We start from the raw sequence: 14,233 nt of genomic DNA on the forward strand, positions 1-14,233 counted from the left end.
CCCAGTGTATATTTGACACGTGCAGCACATCGCAAAACAGCCACATTTCAAGTGCTCAACAGCCATGTGGAGCGGGAGGCTGCCCCACTGGACAGCACTGTTCCAGCTCCTCCTCCGGGTCCTCGCTCGGCTCTTCCGCATTTGGCCGACTGAAGAACGAAGACGACGAGGAGGATTGCACCGGTCGTTTTGGCCAGGCCTGGTGCGCCCTTCCACGCAGATCCCATGGCCAGCAGCCAGCCCTGTGGCCCCGACCTAACTGCAGGGGAGGCTGGGAAATAGTCTTCTCTGGCCGGGAGGAGAAATCTCACCGATTAGGATCAAGACCATCTCCGCTGCAGGCTGGGCTCCAAATATCCACACAAGGGTAGAGGCAGTTGCTCCCCAAGGGGGCTGCACCCAGCTCAAAGTCCTGGATGTCTGGGAGATGCGTTGACCCTGTAGGTCAGGGTGTGAGGCCCCCAGGTACAGAGCTCATAAACTGAAAGAATGAGCTATCCTCCCCACCTGCAAACCTGTGAAGTACATACAGTGTTAGGGCAGACCGGAGGGAGAACGATGATCACTCCCTGCCAGAAAGAAGAGTAGACACACAGCCGTCCCTGGTTCCTGGTTCCGCAATTTTGAGATCTCGAGGGGTGGGCGTGGTGAGGCTTCACACTGGGCAAAGGGTTGGGCCCCCGGGGGGGGGGGGGGGGGGGGAGGAGGAGGGGAGATGCCTGCTCTCCTGAGCTCTGTCCCGCCTTGCCTGTGGAAGGCTGGGGGTCCATGGTCTTTTGTTTTGTGTGTTTGCCTTTTGTTTTAAGTAACTTTTTATTGAAATGTAACATTGTTAGGGACTAAACAGTGTCTCCCCCAGAACCATAATGTTAAAGCTTTAAAATCCCAATGACTGCCTTTGTAAATAGGGGCTTTAATGCAGTAACTGAGGCTAAGTGAGGTCATAAGGGGGGTCCTAATCCAGTAGGACAGGGTTTTCAGAAGAGGAAGAGATGCCAGGGGTGTGTACACACAGTAAAGGCCACGTGAGGACTCAGCCAGAAGGCAGTGGTCTGCACACCAAGGAGAGAGGCCTCAGGATAGACCAACCCTGCCAGCACCTTGATCTTGGACTTCCAGCCTCCAGAACTGTGATACAATACACGTCTGTGGTTTAAGCCCTCTAGCCTGCGGTACTTTGTCATGGTCATCAGGCAGGCTAATAGCTTCAGTACAAATGTACGTACTGAAAGAGCACAAATCTTTAAGGGTGACAGCTCCTTGACCTCTTCATAAGGCGAATAGCCCATGTAAACAGCACCCCAGAACCACCCCCTGCACTTCCTGGGAAAAAAAATAGCTAATATTGTGTATTACCATCATAGGTCGGCTTTGCCTAACTGGGCACTTCATAGAAATTGGATCACACTTGTGGACCACAGGGTGGTGACTGCTGGGGAGAGTGTGTATAAGGGGGATACATGGGAATGGAAAAAACACAGTACAATACATAGGTAAGTAAAATACACATAAAAATTAAAGATAATAAATAAAACCCCAGCCCCACCACTCACTTCAAGCCACCGCCAGTTTGCACTGTATCCGGCTTCTTTCGCTCCGAGTTCTGTTGGGCAGCCCATCCACATAACACACAGTTGCTGGCTGCGCCCCCTGTATGGGTGGAGCACAGTCTGTGTGATCTCCTCAGGGACACGGGGGCGGTTCCCACGCACACCGGAGGGTGGGCGCAGTGCACCAACCACCTAAGGGACCAGATGCCCACCTTGTAGCCGGTGCCACAAGCGGTTTTCCAGGTGCCGCCGAGTGTACGGTGGCCATTTGTGTAGCAGGTTAAATCTCAGCTCCAGCCCACACCTCCCCGACACAAAGTGTTTAGTCGGCCTGAGGTTGTGGAACCAGGGCTGCTCAGTGCAAGAGAGCTACATTCAGTTGTGACCCCCAAGTCTGCTAGTCTCTGGGGGTGGGTACGTCAGGGCTCCCCTCAGCAGCTGTGCACCCAAGGCCTCCCATGTCTGGAGGCTGAGCGGAGAACAAAAGAAATACAGAAAATGCAGTCGCAGCCATCAAAAGGTAGGCTTATCGGTGCACTCTGCGTGATCTAGAATATTCCAGCTCTTCTTAGAGGCTTTGAGTTTGAAAGCTCAAGTGTAAAGGCGGCTTGGCCGCCGATGCAGGCAAAGGAAGGGTTCTCTGCTCGCTCTCATCCACGCCTTCCCTCCCTCACTGACTCCTGTGACACATATTTGCTGCATATCCGCTTATCCCCGGCACGGTGCGGGTCCTGGGCTGCTAGGGTGCCTAAGACAGGTTCCCTGCTCTAAGCGGTACACCTGAGACTAATACATAGCAATACGGAATGTAAGCTGTAATTGAAAATTAAAATAAAAGAGAAAGAGAGGTCTCCTGCCCATAGATGCCCACAGCCCAAGGGAGGAGGCAGGCCCATAAAAGGCTGCAAAGAAGGCACGGACAGAACGTTCTATGAGATGGCAGAGCAAGCAAGCAGCTCGCTCCCTTTCGGGGAGTCTGATGTTGAAGAGGGTTCCTGGGTGCTGGGGGACAGACGAGGAGTGGGGGGGGGGGCTATTCCTGGCAAGTGCAGCTCAGAGGTGCAGAGGAGAAGGGCTTGGTGCGGGCGAACCCTCCGTGGTCAGACCTCCATAGCAGGCCAGCCGGGACCAGTCCCCGCAGCTACGCAAGTGCAGGGACAGCGGCCACGCCAGTCACTTTTCTTTGAACGCACGATGGGTTTTAAGAACAAAAGACGGACGCCTCTTACAGGACTAAATTTGTTGAATTCTACAACTTTGGCCTATATTTCGTATGGCTCCCTGGGTGCTCAGTAAATGGGAATTGAGCGTTCCAGAGTTGGGTGATTCGAGACAATTTCAGAAGGTCCCCGTGGCCTCGGCCGGAAGCTGGGCCGATCGAACACCAGCTCGGGGCCGCTGTTCCTGGAAAAAATGGAAGGGACCACAGCAACATTCTCCGAAGCGCGGCAGGCAGACTCCTCGTCCTGATCCGCCCTCACAGGCTTGATGGCCAAGCGGGAGAGAACGCCCCGGATGACTTGGGGAGGAGGGAAGGACTGTCCGGAAACGTGATTTTTTTTTCCCCAGAACGATGAACAGAATTAGTGACTCAAACTCCCACCACATTTCCCATAGTTCATAATATTACTAATAAATAAATAGGTTAACTTTGCACGTGCTAGCTCCCAAGAATTTTTTTAAGCGGGGTTGGGGGTGAGGATATTGGCGAGTAAAGCAGAAAAGTTCCTTTTAAATCTCCCGTCTGGGCGTGGCACCCCTCTCCCACCTCCACCCCCAGGTACCGGCCCGAGCAGGACGCAGCAGTTCAACTAGTGGGGACTGTATCGGTTTGCTGGGGCTGCCATACCAAGTACCGCCCACTGGGTGGCTTGAACAACAGAGAGCTGATGCCTCGCCGTGCTGGAGGCTGGATGTCCGGGGTGCAGGTGCCAGCAGGGCTGGCTTCTCCCGAGGCCTCAGCCCCTGGCTTGTCTGCCGCCCCTTTTCTCTCTGAGTGCTCACGTGGTCTCTCTCTGGGCCACATGGTCCTGGTGTAACTTCCTCTTCCTGTTGGGTCAGGCCCCACGCCACGACCTCTTTAACCTCCATGCCCTCCTTAAAGGGCTGTCTCCAAAGACAGTCACATTGGGGGCCAGGGCTTCGACGTATGGATTTTGAGGGGGTCACACTGTTTATTTAGTAACAGCGATGTGTCATTTTCCCGCAGGGAAGAGCATGATGGGGAGGGAAAGTGGAGCGTTTCACAGAGAATGTATAAAACCCACCAGATTGTAACCCAGTTTCTCCGACTCCGAAGCCCAGCAAGGAGCCCTTGCTCGGGGAGAAGGGGGGTCTCCGGTGAGGGACCGGGAGCCCCCTGAGGACACGGGCCCAGCTTATTTCTCGTGCATCCTCCACGTTGCCCAGATGGTGGCTGACACCCTGTCATGCTCAGCATCCTCCTTGAGTGTGTGTACTACTTTTATTCAATTATAGTGACAAAGGATACCCCTTGAAAATAAGGAAACTACCACCACACTCCCAGGAAACCCCTCTTTCAGAGGGGACACACAGGCACAGTGACTCCCGCCCTGGCTCCGCAGGGGCCAGGGTATCAGTCCCCAGCACACACGGCTCCATGGGACAATTCTCAGGGGGCTCTCTGCTGAGCCCCAGCACCAGAGTCAGTGAAACGGGACTTGCTCCTCTGGTCTCTCTTGACATGACAACTTCATCCAAAGCCACAGGTTGGTGCAGCTGGGGGACACTAGATTCTGTCAACCCCCTGAGAAGGTGGCCCCTCCTCCTCCTCCTGGTCATCAGGGGCCGACACTAGGGCTCATTCTGGGTCCCACGGCTCCTTTCTCCGGGGGCCAGGTCCCCAGGTAGCTTCCATGACGGTGCCGCTGTTGGCAGGCCTGCACACCCCCCAGAGCTCCTGTCCGACGGAACCAGACCTCTCCCAGGTTCCTCTGGGATACTCGGGGCCCAGAACCCCGCCCGGCAGGGCCCTCCCCTGGCAGCCCTCAGGACCACTGGCGCCTGCAGCCTGCGGACCATGCGTGCTTCACGTCCCTTCTCCCTCTCCTGGTTGACCCGTGTGACTCTGTCCGGCTCCTGCACGTTCCCATCCCCACACCTGCCAGGTCCAACACTACCTGTCGCTTTGCCAAAAGCTGTAAAACCAAGGATGTTGGCTTTCTGCTCACCAAACAACAGATCCCGTGGTTACCAGGATCTGCCCTCCTCCTCAGGCACCGGGGATTATCCACAATTCTTTCTTCTTTCCCAGAAGCAATCCCCAAATCCCGCCACATTGGAAATCTAAATAGTATTTCTTCTCTCCATCCACACAGATCCTGGCCCAGCTCAGATTTCAGCACCTTGGACCTCGGCTGTTAGGAGAGCCCTTCTTGGTTCTCTTCTAGTCCATCCTTCCCCAGAGCTTTCCAGAGTTTTCCAGAGCTTCCTTGAGGATGAGAGGGGCCAGGGCCTCTTCTTGATTTATTTTCTGATGTATTAAAAATCAGAGACATGTCGAAGGAGGGTGATAATGTTGTGATGAATTTCACATGTTTACTTTGAATGGAATTAATACTTTCATTTAAAAAACATAATGGCATTGCTGGCATAGCTCAGGGGATTGAGCACAGGCTGCGAACCAAAGTGTCACAGGTTCGATTCCCAATCAGGGTACATGCCTGGGTTGCAGGCCATGACCGCCAGCAACCGCAGATTGATGTTTCTCTCTTTTTCTCCCTCCCTTCCCTCTCTAATAAATAAAAAATAAAACCTTTAAAAAATAAAATAAAATTATTTTAAAAACATGTAATGCTAACCAGTTGTGCTAGTCATTAGGTAAAACTGTAGAACTAAAAAAGTTAAGATAGTGCATCCCAAGTGGTATGGCCAGGTGCTAACGAGACACAAGGTCAAAGCAGTTCCCCGAAGACCACATTTCTCTGCCTTGCCAGTTTGTGTCTACACATCGAACCTCACTTGGAGATGACCTCCGGAGTCCCACTGTGGGTTCCTTGGAGACTTAGAAGCCGGCGGAAATGTCCTTCTGGCCTCCTGCAGTGGCACAAATCACACTTCCCAGGCTCTGCTGGCGGAACTGTGAAGTCCCGGGTGCTTTAGTCCTGCCCTCCCTCCCTCCTCCAGCCGCCCCGGGTTGGTCCTCTTGCAGGAAGACGTCCCTCTCCGGCTGTCTCTGCTCAGAATGTCTGCCCCCACCCCTCTCCCTACTCCACCCTTGGCTGATTCCCACTCAGCCTTTAAGACCCAGGTTCTCCCACACCTGTCCCCAGGGAGGGTGGGGGCCTGCCGCTCCTCCGGGCCACACCTGCATCCGGTTCCTCCAGCTTCTTACCACGTGTGCGCCTGCCTCCTCCAGCGCCCCCTGAGCAGCTGGAAGGGCCAGGACCCGGTCAGGTCTATATTCGCAGCTCTGAGCAGGGGCCAGGGGAAATGAATGAATGCACAACCTTCCAACAAATAAACGTATAAATGAATGAAATGCCACGAGGCTCCATGCCTACCAGTTCTCTGTTTGTTTTGGGCTGGCTAATTTTGTTTGAGCTGGTGGAACCTGGTGAATTTGCAAGCCGGTGACAGCCAAGTTCCGGTCCAAGGCCAAAGTCCGCTTAGCTTTCCCCCAAGAGAAGGGGCTTGGGGGCGTGGTCACCGCGCCTGCGCGTAATCCGGGCGACCACCAGGTGGCGCCAGGTCCCCGTGCTGAAGTGTTGCAATCCGTGTTTTCTGCAGGAGTGCGTTCCAAGAGGCTGCAGATCATTCTAAATTGTTTTCCCGAAAGAGTATCCATCCATGGGTTCACTCTAACATTCCAGATCTAGCCCAGGGAGGAAGGGACATTTTGTAAATGATATTTAAGTTCAGTTAAAGGGAGAAATTGGCACAAGGAAATATTCAGAATGTTGCCCCAGGTTGGAAGCTACAGCTTCACTGCGCAGCTCTTACGGGTCCTCTGGTCACCCCCGCTGGGTTGCTTGATGACGCCCCCGACCCTGTCCTCTGGTCACCCCCCCTCCCCCGCTGCAGCAGCCCAGGCCCTGAGAGAGGCCGCGGCTGTGCCCCTGGACGACGCACATGGAGTCTGCCTTCGCAGAACCGGCTAGGACAGGCCCGCTACCGAGTGTTACCTGTGTTGTTCAAGGGGCTAATGGGCACGCTGGTGTGGCGTCCTCCGGGTACACCCGCCCCCCCCCCCCCAGAGCAGCTCTCCAGGAGAACACCTCATTCCTTGTGCCCCAGCGAGCCTCCCGGTCCCCTTGTTCCCCTTGGTAACGACCCTTTCCTCCGCCGGCTCCCACCTCTCGCTGCCCTGAGCTGCGTGCGAGGGGCCCTTCGCACCCTGCTTAACCCAGAGGGCCCTCGGAGAAGTGAAGACCACTCACTCCCCTCCCTCCAGGGCCCTGCTGGAACAAGCCTTCACCCCGCCTCCTTTCTTCCCGGATTCCTTTATCTCCCAGCCAGCTTAGGAGAGTTTTCACACTACCTGGCGCCGTGGGTGAGTTTACAGCCACTGAACGAGTGTGATGACCGTTCCATCTGAAGCCGGACAGACAGGCTTCGTGCTGATTGGCTGAGAACGCTCCACACTGGGCACACTGACCCGGGAGGGAGGAGGTGGCCAGTTCCTTCCCGACGAAGAGCGTCCCCTGCCATGGTGCCAACAGGCTCTCCACTTCCAGCTGCAAACACCAGCGCCTTATGCGTGGGGCAGGGACAGATCCTTGCCAGGTGTCCCCCCTGGCCTGGATGGGACGGGTCACAAGGTGCTGAATCAGGTCCAACAAGGAGCCTTGTGATCCCGCTTGAGGCTGCAGCCCCTCGGCCCAGCCCCATGAGGCCGCACCAGCTTCACAGGAGGGACAGACGGCAGTTTGGCCCCCAGCCCCGACCTGGCCCAGGCTGGCCCCTGCCTGAGGCCGGGACTCTGAAATTCAGGGTCTTCTTCCCTCTACTGTACCCCCTCTCCTCCTCCTCTCCCCCTGCTGGCTCAGGGGGACCAGGATGGCCTGAGGAGGTGGGGTCTCAGGGCTCCTTCTGTGCTGCTCTTTCTCTGTGCTCAGCAGCACCTCAGCCCCACCGGAGGGATCCATTGCCCTTCAGATGGGTGACGGATGAACAGCTGGGTGCAGCCCTTTTGAGCCCCCCGAATGCTCACACTGATGACAGACTGGAGCGCCCACAGGCCAGGGCAGGGGACTCGGGCGCACACGCATTTCCAGGCCGTGCGCCGGGCACACACGTCCCACCAGGCTGTCCCACCGTGCTACTGAGGTAAGTGGGCATGCAGATCAGAGCTGGGCAGATTCGGCGACGTGCCAGGGCTGGACGCTGCAGTGTCTGGAGGCAGAGCCCGGGGCCCCAGGATGCAGGGCGGCAGCCAGCCAACAGCCGGTCAGCGGCAGAGAACCCTTCCTTCCTTCCTTCCTTCCTTCCTTCCTTCCTTCCTTCCTCCAGGGCTGGCCGGTGCCTCTCTGCATTCCACTCATCGCTGGCGGGTGCCACAGGGAAGCCGAGTTCTACAACAAATTCCCCTCCCTACCCCACTCTCCCAAGCTTCTGAAGAAGATTTAAACCTGGCTTTACCAATTTTCTAAAGTCCGTGGCAAGCTCCCAGCAGCTCGTACACTGAGCACCACGCAGGGCTGAAGAAAAGTCCGCAGTGCTTCTCCACCTCTTCTCTGGCGGCGGCGGAAGGGGGCAGCAGCGCCGGCTGCACTCGGGCCCCACTTCTGAGCAGAGACCGAAATGGTGCAAATCCTGAGCTGGGTGGAAGGGAGGCTGCTTCTCTGTGGGCTGTGTGTGCCACCTGCACGGTATGCTTTGGAGAGAAACTGACTCTCAGGGGAGAGGGAACATTCTGGAACCTTCTAGATCAGTGTGCCTCCTCCTCTGAGAGGCCTCCCTGCTCCCCCGGGGCCGGGTACAGAACTCTGGCAAGGCCACCCTGTGGTTCTGCCCCTCCAGGGGGCACTCTGAGGGCTGGGGCCCAGCTGGACCTGGACTGGCCAGGTGCTCAGTGGACAGTCGGTTGGATGAAGGACCCGGCCCCGTGGCCTAGGACAGTCCTGGTTGCTCTTGGTTACATACACGGAGAGGGAATGGGTCTTTCCCCTCCCCGCTGGACTCGGTGCCCGGCACATTTGGAGTTTTATGTTGGATGAACAGATGTTGTGGTGAGTGTTTATGAGCCGTGTGTCTGGGGTGGGAGCGTGGCGGCAACAGCGTAGTGACCCATCCCTCTGTTTTACTGAGGACTCACCCGGTCAGCCGCCGCTTCCCACGTTACCTGAACCGTCTCAGGTAACTAACTGCCAGGAGCAACCTGTGAGCTGGGAAGGGTTGCCTTCCTCTTACATGTGAGCTGGGGAGAGGTCCTGGGCTCCCCCAGGGCCACAGGCTGGAAGGCGTCTAAGTGGGCGACAGAGCCGGGCTGGTTGTGCTCCAGGGCCTGTGCTGCTGACCAGGCTGCACGAGTCCGTCCCATCACTGTCCGGCCTCCTCCTTGGGCGTATTTCTTCAGTCCCGCTTTCTCAGCCCCTCCAGGAGCCCACCAGGCGCAGCCTGGCTGATGGAAGCCGCCAGGAGAGGCGCTGGTGCTGCCAGCCACGTCCACTAGGTGGCACTGCAGGCAAAGGTTAGCACTGGTGCAGAAGTCACCGAGGCGGTGGAGCCTGGGGCCCGGTGGGAAACAGGAAGTAGGGCTCCTACACCCATTGAAATCGACGAGGTCTGTCCAGAAGGTATCCAGCCATGCAATATGAAAAACAGAGACATTTACTGAAGAAGATAAAAGATACAGGAAACATTGTACACAGGATAACGACCCTTCAGTCCTCTTCAAAGTAGGCACCTTGGGACCTCACACAGTTCTCCCAGTTGCCAGCAGCTACTCTGCTGTATTTTCCTGAATCTCATCGATGGGCTGAAATCCCTTCCTTTTCAGAGGTGATTCTAGTTTTGGGAAAAGCCAGAAGTTGTAGGTTGCTAAATCTGGGCTGTAGGGGACCTGGGTCACCTGGGCAATTTGATGTTTCACCAAAAAAAAAACCCCCACAAAAAAACAAACACCTCTGCACGAGATGTGATGCATGAGCAGGTACATTGTTGTGATGAAGCTGCCCATCACCAGTTGCCCACAGCTGCGGCCTTCTGAGTCATCCAAACAGTTTCCACGGAGGAATGTTCAAGTGTAGCACAAAATCTGATGCAGATTCATTGCTCTACTCGCTCGGTCATTTTGAATACAACAACCACACAGTACGCATGCTCACTCAATGGTGTCTACTGCCCCCACTGACTAGTACAGTGAAGTCGTCATTGTTCATGCATGCACATTCTAGTCCACTCTCCTTGGCTGCCAGGTTGCATCGTTGTCTTGCAAACCATTCATTCCCCTTACATTGATGATGGCTGGACTCTTCCCAGACATTCTTTGTATTTCTGTGAGTGAAATCTAGAAGATGTCTTAGGACGTGAATCTTGGCCCATGAGGAAATTGTTGTGAGCCCTGGCCTGGGTCCCACCTCTGGGCTCACCTTCCGGCAGCCCCAGCCCTCAGATGGAGCCATGGCCGCGGTCCTGCTGGAAACCCACCCCCTCGTCTCTGGGTAAAGGGTGCTCAGGGTGAGCCCAGAGTTCACACCCCTTCTCTTCTCCCTGCCTGTTGGGTGCCAGGTGCAGGTTCCCCCTCTCACCAGGCAATGGTGTCGCCACACTCAGCAGAGTGACCATGCCGAATCCGCAGCCCACTCGGAATAGTGGCGGCCGGCTGTGCCGGGGGCTGGGTGTGTATGCCGGGCATTCCCGGAACAGGGCACAGTGGGAGCAAAGGCCTGGGGGCTGAGCATAGCTCGTGTTCAGGGGAGCCCTACAGTTCAGTGGTTCTGGAGTTCAAAGAGCAGCCTTCGGGGCAGTTAGGATGGTCGTGGGGGGTTATGCGTGGGGGGGGGGGCTTGCCATCCCTGTTCAGGAGGGTCGACTGTATCTTAGGGCCACCGATGGAGTGGGGATATGATGTATGGTCCACCCGAGGACAGGTGGTAGCTGCTCTATAGGAAGCATGGACTGCCCCAGACAGCTGTCCCGGAGAGCCCCGCGGGGAGCGGAGTGCGGAACGACACGTGAGCGGATCCGCACTTTAGAAAGGTCTCTGGCCGCGGGGCACGGGACGGGTCGAACATCTTTTCATTTCAAAAAGTAAAACACGCTCCATGTAAAGAAACCGGAGGGGTCAAAAAGTAGACCCGGAGCCCCCCCCCGCCCACCTCCCCCAACCCCTATCCCGAGTTCCATTCCGGGAGCGCATGCTCCGTGCCCAGAGCTGGCGTTTTCTTCCGGAGTCTGATCACCGGAGCGCGCACGTACACGTCCCGCTGTGGCAGGACAGCGACACACGCCGCCGCCGTTGCAGCCCTTGCTTCGTATCTCCGCGTCTGTAAGTCGTCCTGACTGGTGTGCCCAGCCCGCCTTGTCCTTGTGTTGGCTTTAGAACGTTCCCCAGTCCAGCACGTCGTTTTCCACATCTCCCCTGTGGGGGGCGCCCTGCGGTTGTCACCAGCAACGCTGCAAGTAACGTGTGCAGAGGGTGAGCTCCTTGCCCTGGAATTGCGGACTCAAAGGGCATACACGTTTATAATCCGGATCCGACGTCAGATCGCCCCCAGTGGAGGGGAGCCCATTCTCCGCACAGGTTCCGTGCGCGGTATCAACCGCGGAGGGAGTCCTGGTGACTGAGCGAAGTGGGTTGTCCGACTGCGGGTGGGAGAGTGACGGGTGACGACTGCCACGCGCCTGGACAGAGACGTGAGGGTCTCACGTGAGGCGGTCACAGTCGGGGTGGCGAGGAAGCAAAGGTTTGGAGAATTATGAGGAGGTGAAGTCAGCCTGACCAGGGGATGGGGGGAGGGGTGACTCCTTTTCTGCCTCAGGTGACTGAGGGCTGAAGCTGAGCTGATGAACTGAGATGGGGTTCGGGCCCCTGGAAGATGGGGGGTTGCTGTGCAGGAGCTGGAAGGCGGCCCCAACCAGGTGGAGACATCTAGAAAGAGGGCAGATACACAGGCCTGAGGCTGGGGAAGAGCTCGAGGCGGAGCCGCGTTCCGTCTGTTTGCTATGGCAGCTGAGGCCTGTTCACAGACCTGGCGGCCTGGGCCAGTGCGCCGCGGAGACGGCATCAGCACGGAGGGAAGGGAGAAGCCGGGGTCCTGGGAGGCAACATTGCAGAGGCCCGCCCGCAGCATTGGCCCCGCACTCGCACGTCTTGAGAGTCAGGGCCCTGGGGGAGGAGCCTGAGGATCAGCAATATTTAAGGGGCAGACTTGGGGCAGAAGCAACAAGGAATGTTCTGGAGGCCTCGGAGTGACAGGCCTGGTTGGGGAGGGACTGGGGGGTGTCCATTAGTCACAACGATTAGGAGATCGCAGGTGCCCTTAGCCGAGCTGCTGCACTAAAGCCACGGAGGCTGGATTCTGTGAAACAACAATAGGACTCGGGGTGTTTACTCATTGGCCGTATCCTAGCAACAGTGTCTCCTCCACAGGGGTGAGCGTTGTAGACCTGGAGACCAAATTACACAGGAACGCGCTGTTCTAGGATGTCCACACGGGTGTGTCAGTCAGTTTCCTGCTTAGAGGTGCTCAGGGGATGGGGAGAAGCTGCCCCCACCTCTCTGTGCATTTCCAGGCAGTGGGTGGCAGGCGTTTCCGGGGGGGGGGGGGGGGATAGAAAACTCAAATGCTTTGCGGGGGTCCTGTCTCTGGGGCTCGGGGTTTACTGGAGGGGAACAGGGTGAGAGCCGGTTCCCAGCGGAGACAAGGAGCTGTGCAGCGATCCCACCGGGCCACCTGTTAGATCCGACGTCACGAGTTGCTCCTAAGACTCCTCTGCGGGGTTCGTGCTTTCCCGAGACCCTGGCAACGCCTCCCTTCCTCTTCCTGCGAGTCCTGTCGCCTCAGTGTGGCCGGCTGGACCCACAGGTCGCTTTTAGCAGCTGTCAGCGATGCTTAGGGGATGGGGAGAGGGGATGAGACCGCCAAGGCTGCTGTTTCCCTGCTGGGCGCTCCCCGGCCCTGGCACCTCCATGCCTCGGGGAGGGCACCCAGCCCCCCCCCCCCCCCATGTATGCTTTTGTTCTGTGAGCCTCGCCCCCGGTAGACAGACGGTGAGCCGGCCTGTGAGTCAGGGGCTGCCCTCGGGCCTCCCTTTGAGGAGCTCCTGTCTCTGGGAGAGTGCTCAGAGGGGGGAAGGGCAGCACACTCCATGGAAGAAGCCAGGATGGGTTGGGCAATCCGAAGAGACTTCCTGGCGGAGGCAGCGCCTGAGCCAGATCTTGTAGCAAAGAAACCAGTCAGGCTGGTGGAAGGTGTGGGCTAGCATGGGGCTACAAGTGCAGCAGGGTTTTGGCAAACCTGGGGTTCACAGTCTAGACGGGCAGTGTCCCCGGCTTCGTGCCTGGCACGGAGTAGCCTTAGCAATTGCCGCACAGTAAAAACAACGGGACAGGGACCGGGTCTTGGCTCAGGAAGGGGGTGGCTCCTGGGCAGATCAGTGTGGACGGCAGTGGTTTCGTTCTGTCACCGCCAGTCTCCTTGTCCCTGGTGGTCACCGACAGAACGCGCCTTGCGGGGCTGGGGGACCTCGAGGGCGGTGAGGACCCCGTTCTCGGGGATCCTTGCAGATGGAAGTGGGGCGACAGGGTGCCTCCCCTCAGGTCCTCCTGAGTATTGTATAGAGCAATTTGATGTAGCCTTGGGAGGGGTCAAGTCCTGCCAGTCTTCTCTTACTCCACCTTCCTCGCCTTGCCTTCGGTTTGTGCTGAGGGCGGCAGGGGCTGGTCTTAGTGCTTCCCAAAGGGACGTCACAGGAGCCAACTCCTGTCGTGCTCAGGGGTCTCTGGGAGATCCTCGCTGGGGAGGGGGCCAGACAGGCTGGTTTCTTCCCCAAACAGCGACGCCTCCAGCCACGTGGCTGAGCCCCGGGATGCCAGGCAACGGTGTTCTCTTGGCACATAGGTGACCGTCCCCAAGTAAAGCCCGTCTCAGGAACTGTCCGCTTGTTCTGCAAGCAGCTGGGAGCACGTCCGGCCCTGCCTACTTTGTCCTCTTCCTGTCGATTAGCTTCTGGTTGGGGGTTCGAGGGGAACTGAGTAGGACATGACCACGGTAACTGACAGGCAACTAACTCCAGCCCCGGTCGCTAACCACTGGGTTGGACTGGCCCCGCCTTCCGAGCTGGCCCCCGAGAGCCTGGGAAGGTGGTGCTGTGTGAGGCCAAGGCCCTGCTGAGGGGGCTGTGCCCGGTCCTGGGACCTGGAGCAGGTGCTGGGGGAGAAATACCTGCTGCCTGGCCCAGCCGGCTGCCCTGCCTGGGCGACCCTGGACAGGTCTTCTCCCTTGGGTCTCTCAGGTTCCCCTGAGAGAGGGGCATGCCCTGGAGCCTTGCGAGAATACAGGGTAAAGCTCGTGCAACCAATTTCGTAAGTCACGTGCACAAAGCTGGGGTCCTATCCCCACTCTTCAGTCCCACGGGACCGCAGTTTTGTGGGTGCCGGAGCGAGGGAAGCTGGGTGATATAATAAAAATCTTTTTCCTATGGGCATCCTCAGATACCGGTGCGAACAGGCGGGCGAGAGTAATGGTTTTCCAAGTACTCACGGCCAGTTAACGTTC

The sequence above is a fragment of the Phyllostomus discolor genome, chromosome 6, assembly GCF_004126475.2.
Source record: "Phyllostomus discolor isolate MPI-MPIP mPhyDis1 chromosome 6, mPhyDis1.pri.v3, whole genome shotgun sequence".
Taxonomy (NCBI): domain Eukaryota; kingdom Metazoa; phylum Chordata; class Mammalia; order Chiroptera; family Phyllostomidae; genus Phyllostomus; species Phyllostomus discolor.